Source organism: Chrysemys picta, chromosome 10, assembly GCF_011386835.1.
Source record: "Chrysemys picta bellii isolate R12L10 chromosome 10, ASM1138683v2, whole genome shotgun sequence".
Taxonomy (NCBI): domain Eukaryota; kingdom Metazoa; phylum Chordata; order Testudines; family Emydidae; genus Chrysemys; species Chrysemys picta.
The window spans coordinates 29,632,848-29,657,616 of NC_088800.1; the positions used below are offsets into that span (position 1 = coordinate 29,632,848).

At 41.8% G+C, this 24,769-nt stretch overlaps 1 protein-coding gene across 2 annotated transcripts in view; it reads left to right on the plus strand.

Annotated features, from left to right (window-relative positions):
- Window positions 1-24,769, plus strand: part of TJP1 (tight junction protein 1) — a 377,953-nt gene that overhangs the window by 186,747 nt on the left and 166,437 nt on the right. The window lies entirely within an intron of this gene.

The window sequence follows — 24,769 nt, forward strand, 5'->3', positions numbered from 1 at the left end:
ACATTCCTGGCAATAGGAACAGGTATTTAATCAGAACTGTAATCACAGACATTGCAGTATGTGCCAGTTGTGGTTGTAATTGCATTTGTATTTTCACAAACGGGTTTGGAAAAAAATAATCTGTTGTATGTGAATCTGTATTTATATGATAGTTTGCCAAACACATGGGTCTTCCAAGTAGCAAGGAATGGGTTATATAGGAAGAATTTGGGGATGGGGTGTCATGTATAGATAATTTCACTAATTAAAATCAAATATATATTTAAAAACCTAAACAAATTTTAGAATTTAGAAATACTGGTATATTTTGTCATTTTCTTGTGGCATGTTGTAGTTAAATATGTTTTCATAATCAGTACTGACTTCCCTAGAGAATATATCAGAGAAAGGTATCCAAAATAACTATCAGATTGCTTGTGAAGGTTAGTACAATATTTGTCTTGCATATTGTTTGCTTTCCTATGCACTCAGAGGCAGATTTTTGCTTTTCCAAGAGTTGCTCGAACATGACTGGTGCCTCAGTGAGTTGAAATCTCAGCTGGTGTCCTAGCATTTTGTGCTGCAACTCACGTAGGATTTATATACATGTAGCTCCAAAATTGTAATGCAATATATTGGGGTACACGCCTGTAGAAGCAAAGCCTCTGGGCATTGCTGGAAAAATAGATGGGAATGATGGCTTCGTTATCCAGGCATCAAGTTTGAAATGTCTAGAGTCGCTGTAACTAAAAGCTCATATACCAGTAGGATTGGTTCATCTCTTCAGCCTTGCAAGGAAGATATGTTCAGCTGCTTGAAAGTTAGTCTGTGTGTTTTGGACAAAACCTTATAACAACTGAGTATTTGGCTGTTGTCCATGCATTGACATTAAAAAACCCATGGCCCTTTTTGATAGAATGCGGGAATGTTCAACTTAACTCAAATATTCTGTTCTCCATCCCAATTTTGTGCAATGTGCCAACTGCCTACTTTGCTACTTGTACCCTAGAGCCGGCTGCATTTCTGTGTTGGTTGTATGTATATTCCTCGGGGGAGAAAGGTGCAATATAAATGTAAAAATGACATATCACAGTTTCTGTTGCAATAAGTTGCAGCAACCGGGTCATTTGCTAAAAATGTTAAGAGAGTTAGAGGGCTAGACTCACCCAGAGTATAACAAGGATGACCCATAGTAGAAAGTCTGCCTAATGGAAGAGGATTGCAGTGATATGGAGCATCCTTAGGGAAAACTTTCTAACTATAAGGATAGTTAAGTGCTGGAATAGATTCCCAAGGGATGTTGTGGAATCACTGTCATTGGAGGTTTTAAGAACAGGTTAGAAAAACATCTGTCACGGATGGTCTAGGGCAGAGGTTCTCAACCTCTTTCTTTCTGAGGCGCCGCCCCACCAACATGCATAAAAATTCCACAGCCCACCTGTCTCACAATAACGGGTTTTCTGAAAATAAAAGCCAGAGCCAGTGTTAGGGGGTAGCGAGCCCCCACCCGCACTCCAAACCCCTCAGCCCCACTCCACATCACTTCCATAATGGTGCACATAACAAAATTCATTCTTCACATGCACGTAAAAAATTAGAGGGAACACTGGTGGAAACCATTACTGCCATCTGCCCTATCTCATGTGATTCCCCCTATATGGGGTTCAGCCGACCAGGCTCTGCAAGAAGGTACAGTTTGCAAATCACTGCTCCCATGGAAAGCTGAGTTTAGCCCTGAGTAAATGAAGTGGTTACTCCCAACAAACCCTATATGCATGACTTTTGAAAGGCCTTCCTGCTCCTATTATGACACAGGGCACTTTAATGCCGCGGTGATTATACTGGCTGAATTGATTAGTTTCAGAGGCAAAATTCACCTCTTTACAGAATGTTGATGCAGTAGAATAACATTTTACTCTTTAGTTTGAGGAACTCTCCCATCTATGGTAAGGCCCAGGATGTGAAGCTGTTGAGGCCTTAGGAGTCTGCTAAACAAGAACCGTCAGACCAGAGCTGTGGGAAAACCAGAGGAATTTAAAGTCTGGAATGCTAACATAAATGTATCATAGCCCATTGCCTCACCCTTTAATGCAGTTCCTCTCTCCTTCCTTGGTTGTCTCACGCTGTCTTTGAGCTAGCAAACAGGAGCAGCAAAAAGGGGAGTTCTGCAAGGGAGCTCTCTTGGTGAAGGTGTGGGTTGTCCGTTAATTTGTTGCTGTATGCTTGCTTTTTTGCCATGGTCTGTTTGGGGGTCTGTGTGCTGAGCACAGCAGCCTGCTAGGCAAGGGTGGGAGCTTCCTAAGGAGGCTTTAGCCTGCCATTCTTTGGCTAGGTCTATACTACCCGCCTGAATCGGCGGGTAGAAATCGACCTCTCAGGGATCGATTTATTGCGTCCCGTTGGGACGCGACAATCGATCCCCGAATCGGCGCTCTTACTCCACCAGCGGAGGTGGTAGTAAGCGCCGCCGACAGAAAGCCGCAGAAGTCGATTTTGCCGCCGTCCTCACAACGGGGTAAGTCGGCTGCGATATGTCGAATTCAGCTACGCTATTCACGTAGCTGAATTTGCGTATCTTAAATCGACTCCCCCCTGTAGTGTAGATGTACCCTTAGATCCCTAATCCCTTGGCAAGGGAGTAGGGCTAACTCAGGAAGAACAGGGGTTTAAAAAGACAGCTCCTAAGTCACCAGAGGAACTAGCAATGAAGGGATTTTGAGGGACTTTAGAGAGGGAGCATGAGAGCCAGATACACCAAACAAACATTTTCTAAACTTAGGCAAATAACTCCCCTTGCTCCCCAAAAAACAAAAACACACAAAACCCCCTGGAGAGTAAAAATAATGCAGACAGAAGTCCAGCCACAAAGTGGAGGCTATCCAGTTTATTGCACTGAATACAGCCCATATGATTGCCTACATGTGCTGTAACGGCGTCCACTCACTTCTAGGGCACCGTTTACTAGCTACTCTGGGATTAGCTCTCTTCCAGGTCCAAAGCCTGCCATTGTGTTCTCTCCCCCAATTGTCCTCTTTCACTCTGCGGCCCCTCTCACTCCAGGAATTGCAACTTCCTCTTTGTGACTTGGCCCTCTGACCAGGTAACTCTGTGGTTTCCATTCCCAGGGTATCAAAGTCTCTCCATACAAAATGGCAGTTTTCCCTTCACTGTCCTTATCTGGCCATTCCTCCAGTGGCTGGTAGGGGAACTCAGGCACACCCTCTACTCTAGATTCCATCCAGGGACCCTGTGTCTAGCAACTGTGGCCTGCTTTCTCCAAGACCCTGTTCCTCTATCTTCTGGCTGTCCTCCTTCTCCCAGAGAGTAACTGCAGACTATTTCCCCAGCAGTATTTTTCTGCTGCCAACTTCCTGACTTGATACCAGTCCTGCTGGTTCCTTCTCAACTGGGCTCCATTGTCAATTGGCCTTTCAAACCCTGGGTTTCCCTCAAGTGCAGCCTGTCAGGTTAATTAACCTAATTTAATCTGCTCTACCTGGTGTGGGGGTAAACAGAGCTGCCCAGAGGATTCAGGGGGCCTGGGGTCTTCGGCGGCGGGTCCCGGGGCAGAAGGACTCCTCACCGCGGGTCTTCAGGGCACTTCGGCGGCGGGTCCGGAGCGGAAGGACCCCCCACCGCCGAACTGCTGCCGAAGACCTGGAGCGGAAGCTCTGGGAGCTCGGGCGCCACGAGAGTTTTTGGGGGCCCCAGAGTGAGTGAAGGACCCCGCTCCAGGGCCCCCGAAAAACTCTCGTGGGGGCCCCTGCGGGGCCCGGGGCCTGGGGCAAATTGCCCCACTTCCCTCCCTGGTGCTTACCCCCAGGGGCGGCCCTGGGGGTAAGCACCTCATGAGATGTGCATTTGGTGCAAACAACTCATGGCTTACAGAGACTGAGTACAGGCTCTTGAGCCTTGAATGACTGCACTGGACAATCTAAGGGAAATACATGGATGAGACTTTCTGGGATATAGTAGAGCAGTCTGGTAGCCTCTGTGCTGTTGAGAAGGATGAAAGTCTCAGGGAAAGAGAACATCAAGCTGGAGTGAAGGGAAATGGTCCCATAGTTGGGACACTTCTTCAAGATGATATCATGGTATCTTCTTAACTAATGATACCTGTCCAGATGAGGAGGCCCCAGTTATTAGTAAGAGAAAGGTAATAGTAATGGGGGAATTGATTATTAGAAATATAGATTTGGGTTTGTGATGACTGGGTCAACAGCATAATGAATTGCCTGATAGGTGTGAAAGTTGTGGACCTCTTGAGACATATAGATAGATTTATGTGCAGTGTTGGGGAGGAACTAGTGGTTGTGGTACATGTAGGTGTTGTCAGTAGCTACCGGTGTGGTGCTCTGCTTCTTGTTCGATGATGATAACAGTCGGCTGCGTGCGTGTTCCCTCTGTGTGCTGCCCCAGCTCTGCGCAGATAGCTGACACAGCAGACCCCAAGAGAACCCCCAAAGACCACAGACTCTAGTAAGGTACGAAGGAACCCGAGCCAGGTTTATTGTCAAACGAAGCACAGTAATAGTTTCCCGTAGACTCTACAAGACATACTACAAATTTGTGCCCCCTGGCAATGGACTGGCTCAGTCAGTGGCGGGACTTTCCACTGCCCCCTAGGCCAGACAAAGATGCGCACTCCAGGACCTACTTTTATACAGTTACAGGACAGATTACTCATCCCTACTGACATATTGAGGTACAGCCTCTTGGTTCATTAGGGTGCTGTCTCCCCCTTTGATCATGTTGTTTCAGACAAACAGACCTATCCATCATGCTGTACTTTCGACCCTGTCTTCAAGATACACCTGCCTGTTCCTTGTTATGTCTATGGAGTGTCCTTGTATCGGACTGTCCAGGTGCCATCTTGGCACAAGTTCCTCTTATTAGCACTTATATGTTAAGCACCTGCTTCTAACAACCTTCTTCTCGCCAACTTCTGTGAGCGGGGCCTGCCTCTGGCTCACAGCCCAGCTTTTGCTTAGCAGTGCCTGGAAGTACTTTGGTTCAGGCTTCAGGCCTCAGACTGGGCCTCTGACACAAGAGCTTATGTTTCAGGGCCTCATCTTACTACAGTAGGTACCAGTGACATAGGAAAAGGTAGGAGAGAGGTCCTGGAGGCCAAATTTAGGCCACTAGGTAAGAGATTAAAGTCCTCTGTGGTAGCATTCTCTGAAATGCTTCCCGTTCAATGTGTAGGGTCAGTTAGACAGGCAGAACTGTAGGGTTTCAATGCCTGGATGCGGTGATGGTGTTCAGAGGAGGGAATTAGTTTTATTAGGAATTGAGGAAGCTTTTATAGGCTCCTCCAGTCCCAAAAGAAGGAGGGCTCCACCTAAACCAAAATGGAATCAGATTGTTGGCATGTAAAATTAAAAAGGTCATAGAGGAATTTTTAAAGTAAGGGCTGGGAGAAAGCCAACAGGTGTGGAGGAGCACACAGTGTGGACAGACACATCCCTTTGGGAAAGATTTATTAAAGGGCATACTCTATGTCCTAGTAAAGGGGAAAGTTGATAAAGGACAGGTAGGAACTGAAGAACAACAATCAAATGAAAAAGAGCCCCATTTAATTACATCACATGAAGGGAGACAACTAAATATTGACAAATTTTATAAGTGCTTGTATACAAATGCAAGAAGTCTAAATACAAAGATGTGTGGATTTGAGTTCCTGGTATTAAATGAGGATATTGATATAATAGGCATAACAGAAATTTGATGTAATTATGATAATCAAAGGGATATGGCAATATCAGGGTACAAAATATATAGGAATGACAGAGTGTGTCATGCTGGTGTGGGAGAGGCACTAGACGTGAAAGAAAGCACAGAGTCAAAGAAGTAAAAATCTGAAATGAATCAAACAGTACCATAGAATCTCTATAGATTGAAAGTCCATGCTTGAATAATAAGAGCATAGTAGTAGGAACATACTACGAACTGTCTGACAAGGACGCTGATGGTGACTGTGAAATGCTGAGATGGATTATAGAGGCTACAAAAACAGACAACCCAATAATAATTGGTTTCAGAGTGGTAGCCGTGTTAGTCTGTATCAGCAAAAACAACAAGGAGTCCTTGTGGCACCTTAAAGACTAACAAATTTATTTGGGCATAAGCTTTCATGGGCTAGAACCCACTTCATCAGATGCATGAAATGAAAAATACAGGAGCAGGTATAAATACATGAAAGGATGGGGGGTTGCTTTACCAAGTGTGAGGTCAGTCTAACAAGATAAATCAATTAACAGCAGGATACCAAGGGATGGAAAAAAACTTTTGAAGTGGTAAGAGAGTGGCCCATTACAGACAGTTGACAAGAAGGAGTGAATAACAGTAGGGAGAAATTAGTATTGGGGAAATTAAGTTTAGGTTTTGTAATGACCCAACCACTCCCAGTCTTTATTCAGGCCTAATCTGATGGATCCAGTTGGCAAATTAATTCCAGTTCTGCAGCTTCACGTTGGAGTCTGTTTTTGAAGTCTTTTTGTTGAAGAATTGCCACTTTTAGGTCTGTTATTGAGTGACCAGAGAGACTGAAGTGTTCTCCTACTGGTTTTTGAATGTTATGATTCCTGATGTCAGATTTGTGGGGTTCCCTTAACTGACCTAACAATATTGTTAATCTATCCAGCTATACTCTTAGCCCAACAGAAGAGTCTGTCCTATCTCCGGGTCTCTCCTTCTACCCCACCGCCCCCACAAACATGATACAGTTCTGCAGTGACCTGGAATACTACTTTTGACGTCTCCGACTCAAGGAATATTTCCAACACACCACTGAACAGCACACTGACACACAGGAAGCTTTTACCAACACTACAAAAAGAAGGATTCTGCGTGGACTCCTCCTGATGGTTGAAACAACAGACTGGACTTCTACATAGAGTGCTTCCGTCGACGTGCACAAGCTGAAAAGCAGCATCAGTTGCCCCATAACCTCAGCCATGCAGAACACAATGCTTATGCCCAAATAAATTTGTCAATAATAATTGGGGATTTCTTCTGAAAGAGATGAAGAGATAAAATTTCTGGACACCATTAATGACTGCTTCTTGGAGCAGCTAATCCTAGAATCCACCAGGGAATGATCTGGTCCAAGAACTGAATATACTCCTCTACCCCGATATAGATGCGACCCTATATAACACAAATTCGGATATAACGCGGTAAAGCAGTGCTCCGGGGAGGAGGGCGGGACTGCGCACTCCGGTAGATCAAAGCAAGTTCGATATAACGCGGTTTCACCTATAACGCGGTAAGATTTTTTTGCTCCCGAGGACAGCGTTATATCGGGGTAGAGGTGTATCTGAACTGCTTGGTAATAATGATCATAATATAATTAAATTTATCTTTAATAATATATCTTTGTAGGGGGGAAATATCAAAGAAGCCCACCACAGTAGCATTTAACTTCAAAAAGCGGAACTGCACAAAAATTAGGAAGCTAGTTAAATGGAAATGAAAAGGAGCAGTCACAAGAGTGAAATGCCTGCAAGCTGCTTGAAAACTATTTAAACACACCATAATAGAGGCTCAAACTAAATAATAATAATAAAAACAGTAAGAGGACCAAAAATGCCATCATGGCTCAACAACAGGGTGAAAAAGGCAGTTAGAGACAAAAAGATATCCTTTAAAAACTGGAAGTCAGATCCTACTGAGGAACATAGAAAGGAGCATAAACTCTGGCAAGTCAAGTGTAAAAGTATAATTAGCCAGGCCAGCATTTAGCATGATGGGCCCTGATCCTGATTAGGGTCCCTGGGCACTGATACAATATAAATATTAATTACTATCATTATTAGTTTAGCACTGGTAATGTGCACAGAAATAAAGACAATCCCTGACCTGGCCTCCGCCTGCTTGTACTAATGATTAAAAAGATGAAAATGTCAAACTTTAAAATAAGCAATGAGTAATCTATAAGTAGGGGTGTTTAGATCTGTAGGGGAACATATCAATAGCCCTAACTTCTCTGCAGAAAAACAAACTTGTAACCTTTTTCAGTTGGTGCAGACTGGCTGAACTGTTTCAGTGTAGAAATATCTCACCACTTCAGTGTGGATGACCTTTTGTACTTATGTAAAAATAAATCACAAAATCTTTCCTCTATCCCTGTGGTCTGTATCTGAGCAAAGATACCGCCTTTTTCAGTGGGCATTACACATGCTGCAGTGCTGCATGATCTTAGGGCCTTCTGAGGCACCACCATACTTAGGTTAAATCTTCATGTCTCATTGAAGAACATAAGAACGGCCATACTGGGTCAGACCAGAGGTCCATCAAGCCCAGCATAGGTGTGCGCAGCACATTTCATTAGGGGAGCCCTGCCCCTACCCCATCCACTCCCTCCTACTTCCCGCCCCCTGACTGCCCCCCTCAGAACCCCCAATCCCCCCTGCTCCTTGTCCCCTGACTACTCCCTCCTGGGACCCTTGCCCCTAATTGCGCCCCCAGGACCCCACCACCTATCTAAGCCTCCCTGCTCTTTGTTCCCTGATTGCCCCCTAGGACCCTACCCCCTACCTGTCCCCTGACTGCCCTGACCCTTATCCACACCCCTGCCCCCTGACAGGACCCCCAGAACTCCCGACCCATACAACCCCCCCCTGCTCCCTGCCTGCCCCAACCCCTCTCCACACCCTGCCTCCTGACAGGCCCCCCCAGAACTCCCGACTCATCCAACCCTCCCCAGCTCCTTGTCCCCTGACCACCCCCTCCATAGACCCCCCCCACCCTAACTGACCCCCCAGAACCCTCCTTGTTCCCTGTCCGAGACTGCCCTGACCCGTATCCACCCCCTGCCCCCTGACAGACCCTGGGACTCCCATGCCCCATCCACCCCCCCCTGCTCCCTGACTGCCCCTTCCAGAGACACACTCCCCCCTCCCCCCCGGCCCTGCTTTCTTCCAGGCAGGGATGCGGCAGGGTAGGGAGGGGAAACCCACGGGGGGGGGGGGGCGCTCCAGGCAGGGCCGGGGGAGAGATCCAGCTCCAAATATTGATGGAGCAGAGCCCCCGGCCCTGAATATTCCTGGAGCATGGCTCCGGGGAAGATGGGGGAGGGGCCAGCAGCTTGCTGCGCCGGGAGAGTGGAGCCATTTGCCCACCCCTGTATTATGCACGCCTATGAAGCCCAGTATCCTTTCCTCTGACAGTGGCCAATGGCAGGTGCCCCAAAGGGAATGAACAGACAAGTTATCATCAAGTGATCCATGCCATGTCACCCAATCCCAGCTTCTGGCAAGCAGAGGTTAGGGACACCATTCCTGCCCATCCTGACTAATAGCCATTGATGGACCTATCTTCCATGAATCTATCCCGCTCCCTTTTGAACCCTGTTATAGTATTGGCCTTCACAACACCCTCTGGCAAGGAATTCCAGAGGTTGACAGTGCGTTGCGTGAAAAAATACTTTCTTCTGTTTGTTTTATACCTCCTACCTATTAATTTCATTTGGTGGCCCCTTGTTCTTGAATTATGAGAAGGAGTAAATAACACTTCCTTATTTACTTTCTCTATACCACTCATGATTTTATAGACCTCTATCATATCCCCCCCTTAGTCGCCTCTTTTCCAAGCTGAAAAGTCCCAATCTTATTAATCTCTTCTCATACGGAAGCCGTTTTATACCCCTAATGATTTTTGTTGCCCTTTTCTGAACCTTTTCCAATTCCAATATACCTTTTTTGAGATAGGGCGACCACACCTGCACACAGTATTTCTGTCTTATTATCTATCCCTCTCTTGATGATTCCCAACATTCTGTTCGCTTTTTTGACTGCCGCTGCACATTGAGTGGATGATTTCAGAGAATTATCCACAATGACTCCAAGATCTCTTTCTTAAGTGGTAACAGCTAATTTAGACCCCATCATTGTATATGTATAGGTATGATTAAGTTTTCCAATGTGTATTACTTTGCATTTATCAACATTAAATTTTATCTGCCATTTTGTTGCCCAGTCACCCAGTTTTGTGAGATCCTTTTGTAGCTCTTCACAGTCTGCCTGGGACTTACCTATCTTGAGCAGTTTTGTGTCATCTGCAAATTTTGCCACCTCACTGTTTACCCCTTTTCCCAGATCGTTTATGAATATGTTAAATAGGACTGGGTGCAGTATAGATCCCTGGGGGACACCACTATTTACCTCTCTCCATTCTGAAAACAGACCATTTATTCCTACCCTTTATTTCCTATCTTTTAACCAGTTACCAATCCATGAGAGAACCTTCCCACTTATCCCATGACTCCTTTTTTTGTTTAAGAGACTTTGGTAAGTGACCTTGTCAAAGGCTTTCTGAAAATCTAAATAGATTATATCCACTGGATCTCCCTTGTCCGCATGCTTGTTGACCCCAGCAAAGAATTCTAGTAGATTGGTGAGGCATGATTTCCCTTTACAAACACCATGTTGACTATTTCCCAACAAATTATGTTAATCTACGTGTCTGACAATTTTGTTCTTTACGATAGTTTCAATCAATTTGCCCGGTACTGATGTGAAGCTTACTGGCCTGTAGTTGCCAAGGTCACCTCTGGAGCCCTTTATAAATATTGGCATCACATTAGCTATCCTCCAGTCATTTGGTACAGAAGCTGATTTAAATGATAGATTACACTGCTCTACAGCCAAAATGCTTCTGAAATAAATGTAGTCAAACTTTACTAATTCTGGGTCACTGAGAACGAAAATGATGCTTAAAACTGTTGATTGGCTCTAGTTTTCAAGATATGCTATTGGGTCAGTATATACGACCCTTGACTTGGGAATGGCGGAGGATAAGTGAGTTATAAAGGGAAGGGATCTCAATTTAAACCAGAAATGACTAAAATACATCTTTGACTGGATCTATGAATAAATCTATGACTGAGTTTGGACAGTACTTGCTTTTTAGGCAAAACAATGAATGATGCAATCTGAAGTTGGTATTGCATCATACGTGATATGAATTGCATCATGTTATTCCTAGAAGTCATGGATGATGTAATCATAACGAAGCTTACATCACTCTGCTGAACAAATTGCCCTATATCACCTCTAGAAATCATACAGTGTCGTGCTCTCTTATTTGTCAGTGTTTGATTTTGCAAAGGGACACATTTCTGTTTAGCCAAAGTGAGCAGAGATGCCTCGTACTTGTGTGAACAGTGCAGATAACTTCTGCTATGTTTGTGGTGAAGTGACTTTTGCATCACAAAAGTGCAGTATAAGCACTATAGTTAAGAAAGCCTATCGCCTTTATTTTGGCTGCAAAATTGGAGATCAGGACAAGAGGTGGGCCCCACACATATGCTGCAACACTTGTGCAACAAATCTTTGCAAGTGGTTGAACAGGAAAAGGAAATCTCTGCCTTTTGCAGTGCCAGTGATTTGGAGAGAGCCAACAGATCATACCAGCAACTGTTACTTCTGCATGGTGCCTCCAGTTGGGAAAGGTGTGTCAAAGAAGAAAAAGTGGACTGTGCATTATCCAAACATTCCATCAGCTATACGCCCAGTACCCCACGGAGAAGGACTGCCGGTTCCTGATGCACCAGAATCATTCTCACTTCAGTCAGACGAGGAAGAGGATGAAACTTCTGGTCCAGAGTCATCAATGTCACAGGACCCACATTTTCTCCCATCCTCCTCCTCTGAACCACACCTCATAACACAAGGTGAACTGAATGACCTTGTCAGGGATTTGGAACTACCCAAGAGTAAGGCAGAGCTGTTGGGCTCCAGACTACAGCAGTGGAATCTGCTGGCAGGTGATGTTAGGGTTTCCATGTTCCGTGACCGTCAAAAGGATCTTGTCCCATTCTTCTTCATGGAAGGTGATCTTGAAGCCTGCAACAACATCGATGGTGTGATGGCAGCCCTCAACATCGTTCACGATCCAGATGAGTGGAGACTGTTCATTGATTCATCGAAGACGAGTCTTAAAGCTGTTTTACTGCATAATGGCAATGTTTTGCCATCAATTCCAGTTGGTCTTGCAGTCCATATGAAGGAACCTATGACAACATGAAACAACTTTTGAGGTGCATAAACTATGACCAACATCAGTGGCAGCTTTGTGGTGATTTGAAGGTTGTTGCTCTCTTGCTTGGTCTGCAGACTGGATACATAAAGTACTGCTGTTTTCTCTGCGAATGGGATAGTCGTGCAAGAGATTCCCTCTACATCAAGAAAGATTGGCCACTCCGACAGTCATTGGAGCCTGGGAGGAAAAGTGTTCAGCATCCACCACCTGTTGAATCAAGGAAGATTTTGTTACCACCCTTACACATCAAGCTGGGTCTGATGAAGAACTTTGTCAAGGCCATTGACAAAACACAAGCAGCTTTCAAGTACCTCCGTGGAAAATTTCCAAGGTTAAGTGAAGCTAAGATAAAGGAAGGTGTCTTTGTTGGTCCTCAGATTCGTGAACTTCTTCGAGATGATGCATTTGACCATGCACTGCGTGGCAAGGAAAAGACGGCATGGAAAGCCTTCCAGTTAGTGGCAATACATTTTCTCAGAAACAACAAGGCAGACAACTACAGGCTGTTGGTGGAAAACCTCCTCAAGGCATACAAAAGCCTTGGTTGCAACATGTCACTAAAGATACATTTTTTGCACTCTCATCTAGATTTTTTTCCACCAAACTGCGGAGCAGTGAGCGACGAGCACGGCAAGCGATTTCACCAGGACATTGCAACAATGGAGAAACGCTATCAGGGCAAATGGAGCCCATCGATGCTTGCAGACTATTGCTGGACAGTGACAAGAGATGCTCCATTTAATGAATACAGGAGACAAGCCAAGAAGCGCCGAGTAGACACTGAATAGGACTAAACTATGTACAGAATAGTTTTTTGCCTTTTGTTTCATAATAAATTTTATTTATATAACCCTTTTGCTGATTTTTAAAGTGTTACATAAACAGGACAGGTGAACTATTATCATGTAAAGCAATCATAAACACATGAAAAGACCTAGGTTTACAATTTATGATTAAAACTCTACTATCTACACAATATACATAGACATAAAATGTAAAAACTTAAATATCTTAGAGACAGTAGCCAATCAGTTGTTTTAATTGTCATATTTGAATTCAGCACATCAAAATACATAATAAATAGCACATTTTATCTCTGAAGCAGACGACTTCTCAAAAATTGTAGACCAGTGTTACAGATGACAGTTAGTAGTCCTGCAATTTCACATTTGAGTTCCTTCAAAACTCTTGGGTGAATACCACCAGGTCCTGGAGATTTATTACTGTTTAGTTAATCAATTTGTTCCAAAACCTCTTCTAATGACACCTCAATTTGGGACAGTTCCTCAGATCTGTCACCCAAAAAGAATGGCTCAGGTTTGGGAATCTCCCTCACATCCTCAACAGTGAAGACTGATGCAAAGAATTTATTAATTTCTCCGCAATGGCCTTATTGTTTTTGAGTGCTCCTTTAGCATCTCGATCGTTCAGTGGCCCCACTGGTTGTTTAGCAGGTTTTCTGCTTCTGATGTATTAAAAAAAAAATGCTATTACTTTTGGAGTCTTTGACTAGCTGTTCTTCAAATTCTTTTTTGGTCTTCTAATTATATTTTTACACTTCATTTGCCAGACTTTCTGCTCTTTTCTATTTTTCTCATTAGGATTTACCTTCCACTTTTTAAAGGATGTCTTTTTGCCTCTCACTGCTTCTTTTACTTTGTCAAAAGCATAAGTGAGATAAAGCCTTGCCTGTTCATCCAAGACTGGAAGTACTTATCTGCAACGCTTAACAAGCCCCAGAGACTACTTTATTGTTCCTTCCCTCCTGAGGTACATTTACAGACTCACAGACAGAGGAAACCCAATTCCTATGTGTCAAATATAGTAATTATACTTTGCTTTTGCATAGAACTCTTTATCTGAAGACCTTAAGCCTGACTTTGTAAAGAATTATGTATTACCACCCTCATTTGGAGAAATGGAGGCACAAAGAGGTAAAGTGCTTTGTCCAAGGTCACAGAGAACCAGTGGCAGATTTATGATGTGACCTAGGTTGCCTCATTCCCAGTCCTGAGATCTAACCAATACATCCTCAGCAATGTTTTGAAATGTCCTTAGTTCAGTTGCCTATAACTCGGCACTCCCTTTCAGGCAAAGTTGTATTATCTTAATGGATAAGACCTACATATTAGGAATCCCAATCTAAGGATCATCATGAAAGCCTTATGCTTTTTCAATTAGCAGACTATCAGTGCACAGCATGGCCTCCCTCCTGTGCATGTATTTTCCTTAGATTCCAATGCTAGTGTGCAGGGCTGGCTCCAGCTTTTTTGCTGCCCCAAGCGGCGATGGAAAAGAGAGAAAAAAAAAAAGCCGCAATCGGCGGCACTTCGGTGGCTGCTCTACCACTCCGCTTCATTCTTCGGCGGCAATTCGGTGGCCAGTTCTTTCCTCTGAGAGGAACTGAGGCACCTGCCGCCGAATTGCTGCCAAAGACCCAGACGTGGCGCCCACTTCCATGGGCCGCCCCAAGCACCAGCTTGCTGTGCTGGTGCCTGGAGCCGGCCCTGCTAGTGTGGATAGGGCACAGATGCTTTTTATTTTTAATAGTACTATTATGGTAGCTCCTAGAGGCCTCAACTGAGATCAGGATCCCATTTTGCTAAGTGCTGTCCATATGTATAGTAAAAGACAGTCTCTGGCTTGAGCAATTTATAGTTTAAATAGACAAAGCATGGGAAAAAGGAAGTAGTATTATCCCAATTTTACAAGTGAGGAACTGAGGTACAGAGAAATTATGTGACTTGGCCAAGGTCACACAGGAAGTCTGTGGCAGAGCAAGGAATAGAACCAGATCTCCTGAGCCCCAGGTCCAGTATCATAAGCATTGTCTTATTCTCTATACTTTTTCTATAATCTAACCCTGCAAAGGCCAGGTCAATATGACATAGTGGCAAAAATGCTGGCAGCCATTTAACAGTGGTGCTCCCACCATTGCTTGCACCAGTGAAGCTACACTGGTGCTAGAACCATAGTGGAAGAATTAGGAAAAATCCTCAATTTAGATGAGACCACTCTGGCTAAAAGCACCATTTGGCTTATGAGATAGCCCATAACATTAGCCATATTTCTTGTGATAAAATAACCTCTTTTTAAGAATAGAGTTTATTTTTAAATAAAGAGAAACATCATCTATGGCTAAAGATATTTGAGACCTTCATTGATAAACACGGAGAGCTTTTTACCTCAGGATAATTAATGTGCATGAGATATCCTGAGGTAAAAACACAGTGGAGACAAGGCACTTTAGTTTTACCACAAGATAAACTAGGACAGTGGTTCTCAAAGCCGGTCCGCCACTTCTGCAGAGAAAGCCCCTGGCGGGCCGAGCTAGTTTGTTTACCTGCCGCGTCTGCAGGTTCGGCCGATCGCGGCTCCCACTGGCTGCGGTTCACCACTCCAGGCCAATGGGGGCTGCAGGAAGTGGCGCGGGCCGAGGGATGCGCTGGCCGCCCTTCCCGCAGTCTCCATTGGCCTGGAGCAGTGAACCGCGGCCAGTGGGAGCTGCGATCGGCCGAACCTGCAGACGCGGCAGGTAAACAAACCAGCCCGGCCCGCCAGGGGCTTTCCCTGAACAAGCGGCGGACCGGCTTTGAGAACCACTGAACTAGGGGATGTCAACCCCAGGCAGGGCTATAGTGAGTTTCACTGACTTAAGTGAGTTTACCTCATGGTAAAACTAAAGTGCATTGTCTTCACTGTGTTCTTACCTCATGGTAGCTCATGTGCATTAGTAAAAAAATGCATCTTTTGACAAAGCCTAAGTTGACAAAGCCCTAATATTGATTGCGAATCAACAGGATATAGTGCTGAAATCCATTCATTGAAACTGGGTTGAGATTATCTAACTCATTTTCACATACAATCTAAATTTACAGTCATCTCGCTTCACAAAAGGTGAGGATGCTAACCCATGATGGCCACAGCCCACTGGAAAAGAGGGTGTGTTTTTTTTAAACAGAAATAAATGATAGCCACTTATGGGATGGGAAAAAGAGAATGCAGATTTGGGAAAGGGGAGAATAAGAAAAACAGAGAAGGAATAGAGAGAGAAAAAAATGAGATCAGAATGGAAGGGGAAATTGTGGAAACTGATTTTCCTTCCTTCTCTTAAAATTGGTTTTCTTTTTTTAATATGGTCTTGTTAAAAAAACAGTAAGGGAGATACTCTTACACTTTGGGGAGGTGGAAAAAATATCACTATAAATGAGGGTTGTCCCTTCTAATGAGAAACATTTTAGAGGTATCGAAACATAATCTGCTATCCCAGAATAAGTTTAAACAAAGTCTCATTTGAAGTGTTTCTCCACCTCCACAATCATCTCAAGAAGCTATGTAAAATGCTTCAATATCAAGAATATCTCATTGTTTCTCTTAACATTTGCTCACCCTAAATGAATTCACAGTTTATCTGACTCCTGAAAATCCTGACACCTGGCAACACTGTAAACTCTTCTCAACTTGGAAAATACTTTTAAAAAGACTTATTCATCAGGGGCAGCATCAGGTTTCTGCAGAAAGATGCTGAGCAGGTGTGGTGACTACTGGCGACTGCATAGCTTAGTGGATTGGCAGTGAATAAGAGAGACTTTCACTTCTATGTCACTGTTTCAAATCTAATTCAGGCTGGTGGTGACTGAAAGATGTAGGTATCTGATGGGTATGTTAAGTGAATTTGATTCATGAGTTCAGTTCCCAGCGGACAAGTACCACAACCCAATACAGTTGGTACTCCCAGCAGAGGGCTCTAAGGGCTAACTAGACAGAACTGTCTTTTTCACTCCTAGAAACAATTCTGCCAAATTAAGTGAGCTGTGGCACACTTACATTGTGGGGAAGCTCGTTTTACTTCTTGCCTTTGCTTTACCTGTTCCATAAGCAGCCTACAGACTGAAGTGCTTTCCCTATCACTCTAGCATCTTTCACCAGCATTAACATTTCACACATGTTAAAAAAAATATGGCAGATGTCAGGAAAAGATTTATCTAGTGAAATCCATGCAGTACATAATTTTCTTACTCTTCTGTAAAGTTTATGCTGCCTAATCAGTTAGGAATTCAAGATATAAAAAAACATTCAGCATCATCCAGATGTGGTAAATACAATGTGTGTTCCCATCTAATCCAATAATAAAAGTCTGCAGTGTTCAGCCGCACTCAGCCTTCAATTATACTATTTTTAGGGGAGGGTCTGTGTTTTTGTTTGGAGACCATATGGCACAATCTTGATTGCAGCTCCAGGGCACTATTTTAAAATAATTATTAAATTGTCATGATATTTGAGAACTACACTAGGAAGATTTTTCTTCAGAATTGTAACTGAATTGGGGAAAATGTAGGTTGATTGTTTTTCAAATAATAAAACTGGAATCTCATTAAAGATACATGGCTCTTTGTAGCTCTCTGTCATCTAAAACAGATAATGCCCTTTGTTTTAGTATGCAAGTACCGTATCCAATTTTACAAACTATGTGGAGTTATGTACCTGTTTATTGGAGGTCAGAATGTAGTCAGCTGGTGAAACATGCCAGCTGCTAGTCTCTCTGAAAAACTTTCAGATTTGGTAAATAAGAATCAATCTGCAAATCTGTTTCCTGTAAAATGCCGCCTAGATAGATGGATTAGATCAAATAGATTTGGTTAGGTAAAATTCCAACTGAGATAAATAAGTGAATATTGTATTCAGTATCAGCAGGAGCAGTAATGATGACTGTACAGAAAATTGCATAACCATTTGCATTCTAACTTTGTGCTTTAATCACACTTAACTTTATGAAACTCTCACCTGTTAGGCTAAACAATTTTCAGGATTATTCTTTGTTAAAAAGTTTTTTTTTAAAAAGCTTGAGCTAAAATTATTTATTAACCATTTTTAACAGAAGAAGAATGAAAAATATCCACTTTCTCTACAATGAAAAAATGTTTAATTTTTTTTAAACAGCTCTGCTTTCAGAATGACTGTAAAACTTTACATTTGCCATGGAAATAGCCCTCATTGAAGATAAATGTGCTAATAAGAACTGGTTTTGTGCAGCCTATATTCAGTCAGTTTTCTATGCACTTTTAAGCTCATAAAATACAGAGATAAGGAGGTCTATGATGCATATGTATGGTTTGTATAATTTACCTGGGCACTACCAACTGTAGTGCAGATGTCTTCTGTAGTCTTTGTATGATGCATAGTTCCTCTTCCCCATACCTTTGGAAGTCTGCAGGAGAGGACCCCCTCTACTTCACATTTTAAGAGCGAGAGGTTTGGAGAAGTGGTGTGGGTCCTCTGAGAGCCAGTGGAGCCACCAACATTGAAAATGGTTGTGCATGGAAAATGTTAGTGCCTTCCATGATTTGGAGTTCTTAGAATTTTTAAGAACCAAAGCCCTATAGCGGTTCATGCATGTGAAACTCTGTGCACCCAGTGCACAATAGGCTATATCCAACACCAAGTGAATCAATGGATAGACTCCTATTGGCTTCAGTGGGCACTGGACCAGTCCAAAATTTTCAAGATTGAAAATGTTCTCTATTGGATGCATAAAGATTCAGTGTGAATTGCCAGGAACCTGGTCCCATGGAAAACTTATGTGCTGGATTTCCATGTGAACCTGGTGTCAATTTCAGCGGCTCACTCTGTTTCCAGTCCCTCAAAGCCCTCCTCTTCTTAAGCAACCCTGGCTCCATGGTCCTCTTTCCTCTGGCTAGTCAGGAATCTTAGTAACTTCATGTCTGCTAAGGAGTGCAGAAAGATGGCCCTGTAACTGTTTTCCTACACTTCTCATATCCTATTCCTGTATGTTACAAGCAAAAAATACTTTTAGACCAGCAGTCTGTATGGTATTGCCGTAGGGGTTTTATTATTTCACAGCATGTCACTTGTTGACCACCTCGAGTTGTATGGCATACCAAAGCCAACATGTGACATGCCTTTCCCTGCCCTGATAATTATGTGTCAGGGAAAACCACCGCCTCTTCCCATATAAGAAATTTCCATCCAGCTCTCTTGCATGTTGTATTCTGAAACAGTTAAATAAAATGAAGAATGTTTAACTTCTATTGGTAACTTGTCATGAATTGCATTCAGATAGCTTTTTAAAGATGACTATTATGCACGCTATACCAGTCACACAGGAAGATAAATAGATAGAATATATTCCACAAGAGAGTATCAAAAAATCCACATTTCTCCCTGACAGCTAAATTTTGCTGTTGGATTTCTGACTTACTTAGCTGAATAAAAATATGTAATACCACAAGTAACCAGATAGCTCTCTAGCAGCTGCGCATTGAATGTGGCTTAGAAGCACATGGTGCTCAATAAATTTGCTTTAGATATGCATCTTTCAGATGGCAGAGTATGAATAACTGATATATAGGGCTAACATTTTTAGTTAAAATATAAACCATTTGAAAATTTTATAGCATAGATATATGTCTGAGACACTAATGTATCTGGCTTAATATCCTTTTTTGCAGAATAATACAAAATAAGAATGGTTTATTTATTTGTAAAGCACCCCCTAGAAAGCTTTGGACTTTACTACGCAAATAGCTACAGTACTGTACAAAATTAATCCATCATAAAATAGAAGAATACAATATCAATAAGCTAAAGTGGCATCATTAAAAGGAGTTGTTTTATGCACTGAAGCAAACAGTGATTAAGATGAAACACAGGTCTGAAAATGTTCTTTTAGCTGATTTAAGAATAAGCTAAGAATAAGAATAAGCAAAGGCAGGTATCCAGGTGGACAGAGTTCAACATCCTAAGGGCGACATCATCAAAATCTTTTATCACTCCTTATGCCTCATCCAACTCATGTTGAAGTCAATGGGAATCTTTCTCATTGATGGAACAAGTGGTGTCAGAACATAGATACCAACTGAAGGCAGGGCTCACAGTGGAGGTAGTATATATAGTCAGGTCCCTCACCATTAAGGGTTGCTGATAACCCCTCTACCTTATGGAGGTATGGATGTGCATTCCTGGGGATAAAAATGAGTCCAAAAATTGTAAGAAGAAAGAGGAAATAATTAAAAAAGGGAAAAATCAGGCGAGAATAAACAATAGAAAGTTGCACATCTAATTTTCTAAACTCTCATAATTAGGCAATTAAACCTTTATAATAAAAATAATTAGGAAACAAGATCTCAAGTCTTTAGGGTATTTTTCAGGTCATCTTCATTACCAATATAACAATTTGAATGTATGTTTTCCTGTTCAAGATATATATCCTTCTCATCAACAATATCTGTCACAACACTTTCTTTTGGATTAAAGTAGCACTCATCATAACAGGGACATTTGTGTGCTGTGTTTTAGAGAACAGAGACACAAATTCAAGTTTCAAAACAATTCAGGAACAGGAAAACCACACCCTTACAGGGCAGACACTCACAGCTTTATCTTTGTGGATATTTGGGGTTTTTTGCTTGGCTTTCAGAAAGCAGTTTGGCCATTTTATAGTGTGCAATCATTTCTAAAAAATATTGATTGTGAATACATTATTGCTTATCAAAAAGTGAAATACATTAAATGTTTTTGCTAACATAAAAAAAGGGACACCTTTGGGCTGCCTTTCCAAAAAGTTTGTAGTTTGAAAGAGAAAAATCTTTAGACTGACGTTCATACTAAATTCTGGTAATAATGAGCTTTATGTGAAGATGGACTGTTGTTCTTATGTAGAAGGTATCTTTTGTCAGGACAAGAATACGTAGGAATTAAATGCTACCCACATACCATGTACACGGTGCTGTGAGAGTGCTTTAAAACAAAACTTGACTAGCAACAATGTTTGATGGCTGGAACATATTTTCATTACTTTGGACCAGATTCATCTTTAGTTTAACACCACTGATGTGGATGTAGCGACACACGGAGTAAACATAGGCCCTGTTAAGTTTCAAAGCTATCTTTTATTACTTCCACCTTCCCTCTTCCACCTAATAAGTCAGAAAAAACAAATGGAGCAATACAAGGTAAGCATATCTGGCATTTTGGCATTCACTGAGAGAAATATAGACTATACATGCTGGATCAGTATATAAAAACAGCATAGATTAGTCATTGTGTATTTGCAGTATTGCCCTGGCCCAGTATTCAATGAGAGAGAGAGAGAGTTCTTGGAAGACTGTGTGACATTTACACACACAGAACATTTTGCAAGTCTTTTGCAGTGCTTTATGGGGTGGAGATTGAAGCTGCATACAGGTTTTTTTGTTTTAATTGGGCAAGAAAATATATGAGTATAGTTCTTTGATCTCAGAGAATTAAAAATAAATCAGTTCTCACTAGACATCAATAACACATGAACTTTATTCCCTAAGGACTCAGTTCAGCAAGGGTCTTAAGCATATGCCTAACTTTACACACATGGATGGTCCCATTGATTTCTCTAACCACCTTATAATTTCTCGATGAGGAAGCCTGTTAATTTTTGTACCTGATGTTCTTCTTTCTCCTGTGGTTGAAGTGTGTATTCCACTCTGTCCCTTCCTCCTTCATTACTGAAATCCTGACTCTGGGCAATTTTCACAAAAATGTAATGTACAATTATTATATATATATATGAAATACATTCTTTTATTTCACTTTTTGCAAGACTAATTCATTACTGCAACAAACACAAAGGAGTGAAACCTTCGTAAAATTGTTCTCTTTTTGGGCCACAGACACCAAAAAACCACAGAGGAAATTATCTGTACAGCCGCTGCGGTTTTTCAGTTTCCTTTCTTTCTTGACATTAAGTAATCAGAAAAGTTAAATCATGAGAAATTACAGAACAGACTTCCTGTCATCTTAGTGTATGCTGTGCATATACCATAAATTAGAATTAAGAATCCACACATGTGATCGTTTGTCTGTGTCCTTTAAATGAATAAAAATGTTATTCATCTTGGCATGAACTTCTTAGGAATTGTTACTGGTTGAATCATAAAAGGTGTTTTTTTAAACTCTCTTGCCCAAGATAAAAAACATAATTAAATACTTCTAGATATCTGCCAACAGATACTTATGAAAAGAATAGTTACATACTTTTTATTTCTTTAAGAATAAGGAAGATGGAACCCAGCCAAATCCTTAATAAGCCAAAGTAAGGAGACCATTGACTTCAACAGGATTTTAACTTCTGAAAAGAGTGTGGGAGCAGGTCCCATTATTTCTAGCTGAAGGGAACATGAGTAAAGACACTGATCCTGCAATTAGGTCTCTCGGGTGAACCCGTATGTGCACCCAGATTCCTACTAAAGTCAACAAGGCTCTGCATGCATGCAGTATTGCCAACTCTCATGACATTTCAGAGGCGTAAGCAATGGTTTTTTAATGTGTGTGTGGGAGATAGGGCTAGATAACCTCAATATTTCCTTTATTTATTTATTAATGCAATTACTAATTTTGTGGGGGAGGCTAAATCCCCCAGTTGTGTATTCCCATGTATTTGGTATTTTTTAACTCGGGAATCATGTGAATATACCAGAATCTCAGCTTTGATTACAAGTATAAAGTAAATCTCTAGCCCTCATGGCTGCAGAGATGAGCTTGAAAATGTGATCTATAAAGATTCAAAAGGCAAATAAAAAGAACTCTAACTATATTGTTTTAAAAAATCTCATGATTTTTAGGTAAATCTCAATTTTTGGAGTCCCCAACTCTTGATTTTTGAACTCATGAGGTTGGTAATATTCTGGGTGCAAGGCTTTGCTTATGCTGATCCAGTTGGAGGACTGGGGCCATAGTTATTTGGAAAATAAAGGACATTCCTCAGGAAATATTTTTATTTGTATAGCTTTTTAAAGCATAATGTTCTCACTGTAAGGGGTAGTTAAAAAGCACTCTAGCTGATTTAGAAGTAACAATTAAAATTCTCTTTCTCATTTTACTTAAAGAGGGGCTAAGCCGCAAATTTAGATATAAATCCTTTGGCCCACATCTAGCCAGCTGGAAGAGGGAGAGGCTGTAGGCAGCCAAAAGCAGTGAGAAAATGCAAAGGTTCTTCTCAAGGAAATAATATTTTGAAATGGCAGGAGCAGTTTCCCTGCACTCTGGAAAATTTAATAACATTTAAAATCAAAAAGCGTATGTAAAAAATTCTGCATCCGCTGGTGCTTATCTGGAATCCTGTGCTAGCATGACTTACATTGGGGCAGGTTACGTTCTATTAAAACATCACTAAGTGCACCCTAGACCCAACAGATACTGACAGAAGCAGACACTGTATAATATTTAGATAGCTAGCACCAACCTTGTTAAAAAAAATCCCAGACCCATGAGCAATCAGGACAAAACAGGTTATCTCCACCCCCAGAATGGCAGGAATACACAGATCAACTCTTATCCATACCCTATCTCTCAAACTCCTGCATGTCCTAGAGAATCACACTCCCTAGATCTCTTGATGAATACAATAAAATATGCTGTATGCATTTGTAATATTTTGGCCAGTTTTCTATAAAACAATAAAAAGTAACTGACTGACTACACCTTCCTGTTTGTTCTGTTCTCTTTCTGCTCACTCTAACTCCGTGGGTCCCTTTCTCCCACCCTATTCCCGTTTTTCACTCTTTAATCTGTGTTTCCATCTGTTCTTTCCATCTCCCTGAATCTCAGGGGTTGTCTTCCGTTCTTTGGGGTCACTCTCCTTTTTTCCCTTACTAAGTTTCTCCCCCTGCTTTTCCGCACTTTGGAGTTTTCCGGTTCTTTCCTGTTGTGATCACACCCTTTCCTTCCTGTCCCTCTGTGTGTGTGTACTTGTAGACAATGTAAATTGAATATGTGGCTATAAAACATGACCTTTCTTCTTAACCAGAATGTAAATGTATCAAAAGAAATATAAAGCAAAGCTCGAAGTTATTTCAAGTAATCAATAAAACCATAAGTGTAGGTTTGTACTTCCGTCCTTGTGCAATGCTATTCTAAAGTCAGTAGATCTGGCCAGTGGGTCATTCCTCCTCGCCAACACAGGGGATGTTTGGGGAAAAAAGAAAAAAAGAGCATGGCTAGGACGTCCGTACGCCCCAGTAACTCCAACTGCCAGAAGAGCCCCTGAGGGTGACTAGCAGCTACTATAGTGTAGAGCAGCCTTGTAGCTACTCTAATCTATGCTAGGAAGTGGGCTGGCACAGCGTTTGCCCCAGGATCAGAGAAGGCTACAATGGTCTCCCTCAGCAGAACTGTGCCCAGCGCTACTTGAGCATAGCTGAGAATCTGTCTCTCCATTTTGAATTCTGACTGTTGACTCCTAAATTTGTATAAATTATTTTTTGGAATTTAAAAAAAAAAGAAAATGCATTTCAGTGCAGTGCCCATAAAGTTTGGTAAATGTAAAAGAGAGATTAAAAGAATGATTAAATATTTTGCCTTGTTTAAGCTTTTAGGGACATTATTTAAGGTTGGAGAGATTGGTAAAGTGGTGAAGAGTTTCAGATTCCATTGGAAGCTGTCCATGAGAAAGTACAATAGAAAAAATATTGTGTACAGATTCTCTACTCTCTTGAACCTGTGTAGTCATCTATACCTAGCCAAATGAGTGCAAAATTCATGTAAAATGCTGCCATTCTGATTTGGAAGTGCTTTAAACCCATTTTAAACTCACTTGTCCAGGGAAATGACTTTTCTAGATACAAGGCTCTGTGTGATGTTTGCATCTCTCTAGTATTTGACAAGTAAAATAAACACCATAGTAAAAATCAAATCAGACTGCAAATTACAGAAACTGGAAATAATACAAAGCAACAGTGATTTTTTTTTAACTAAG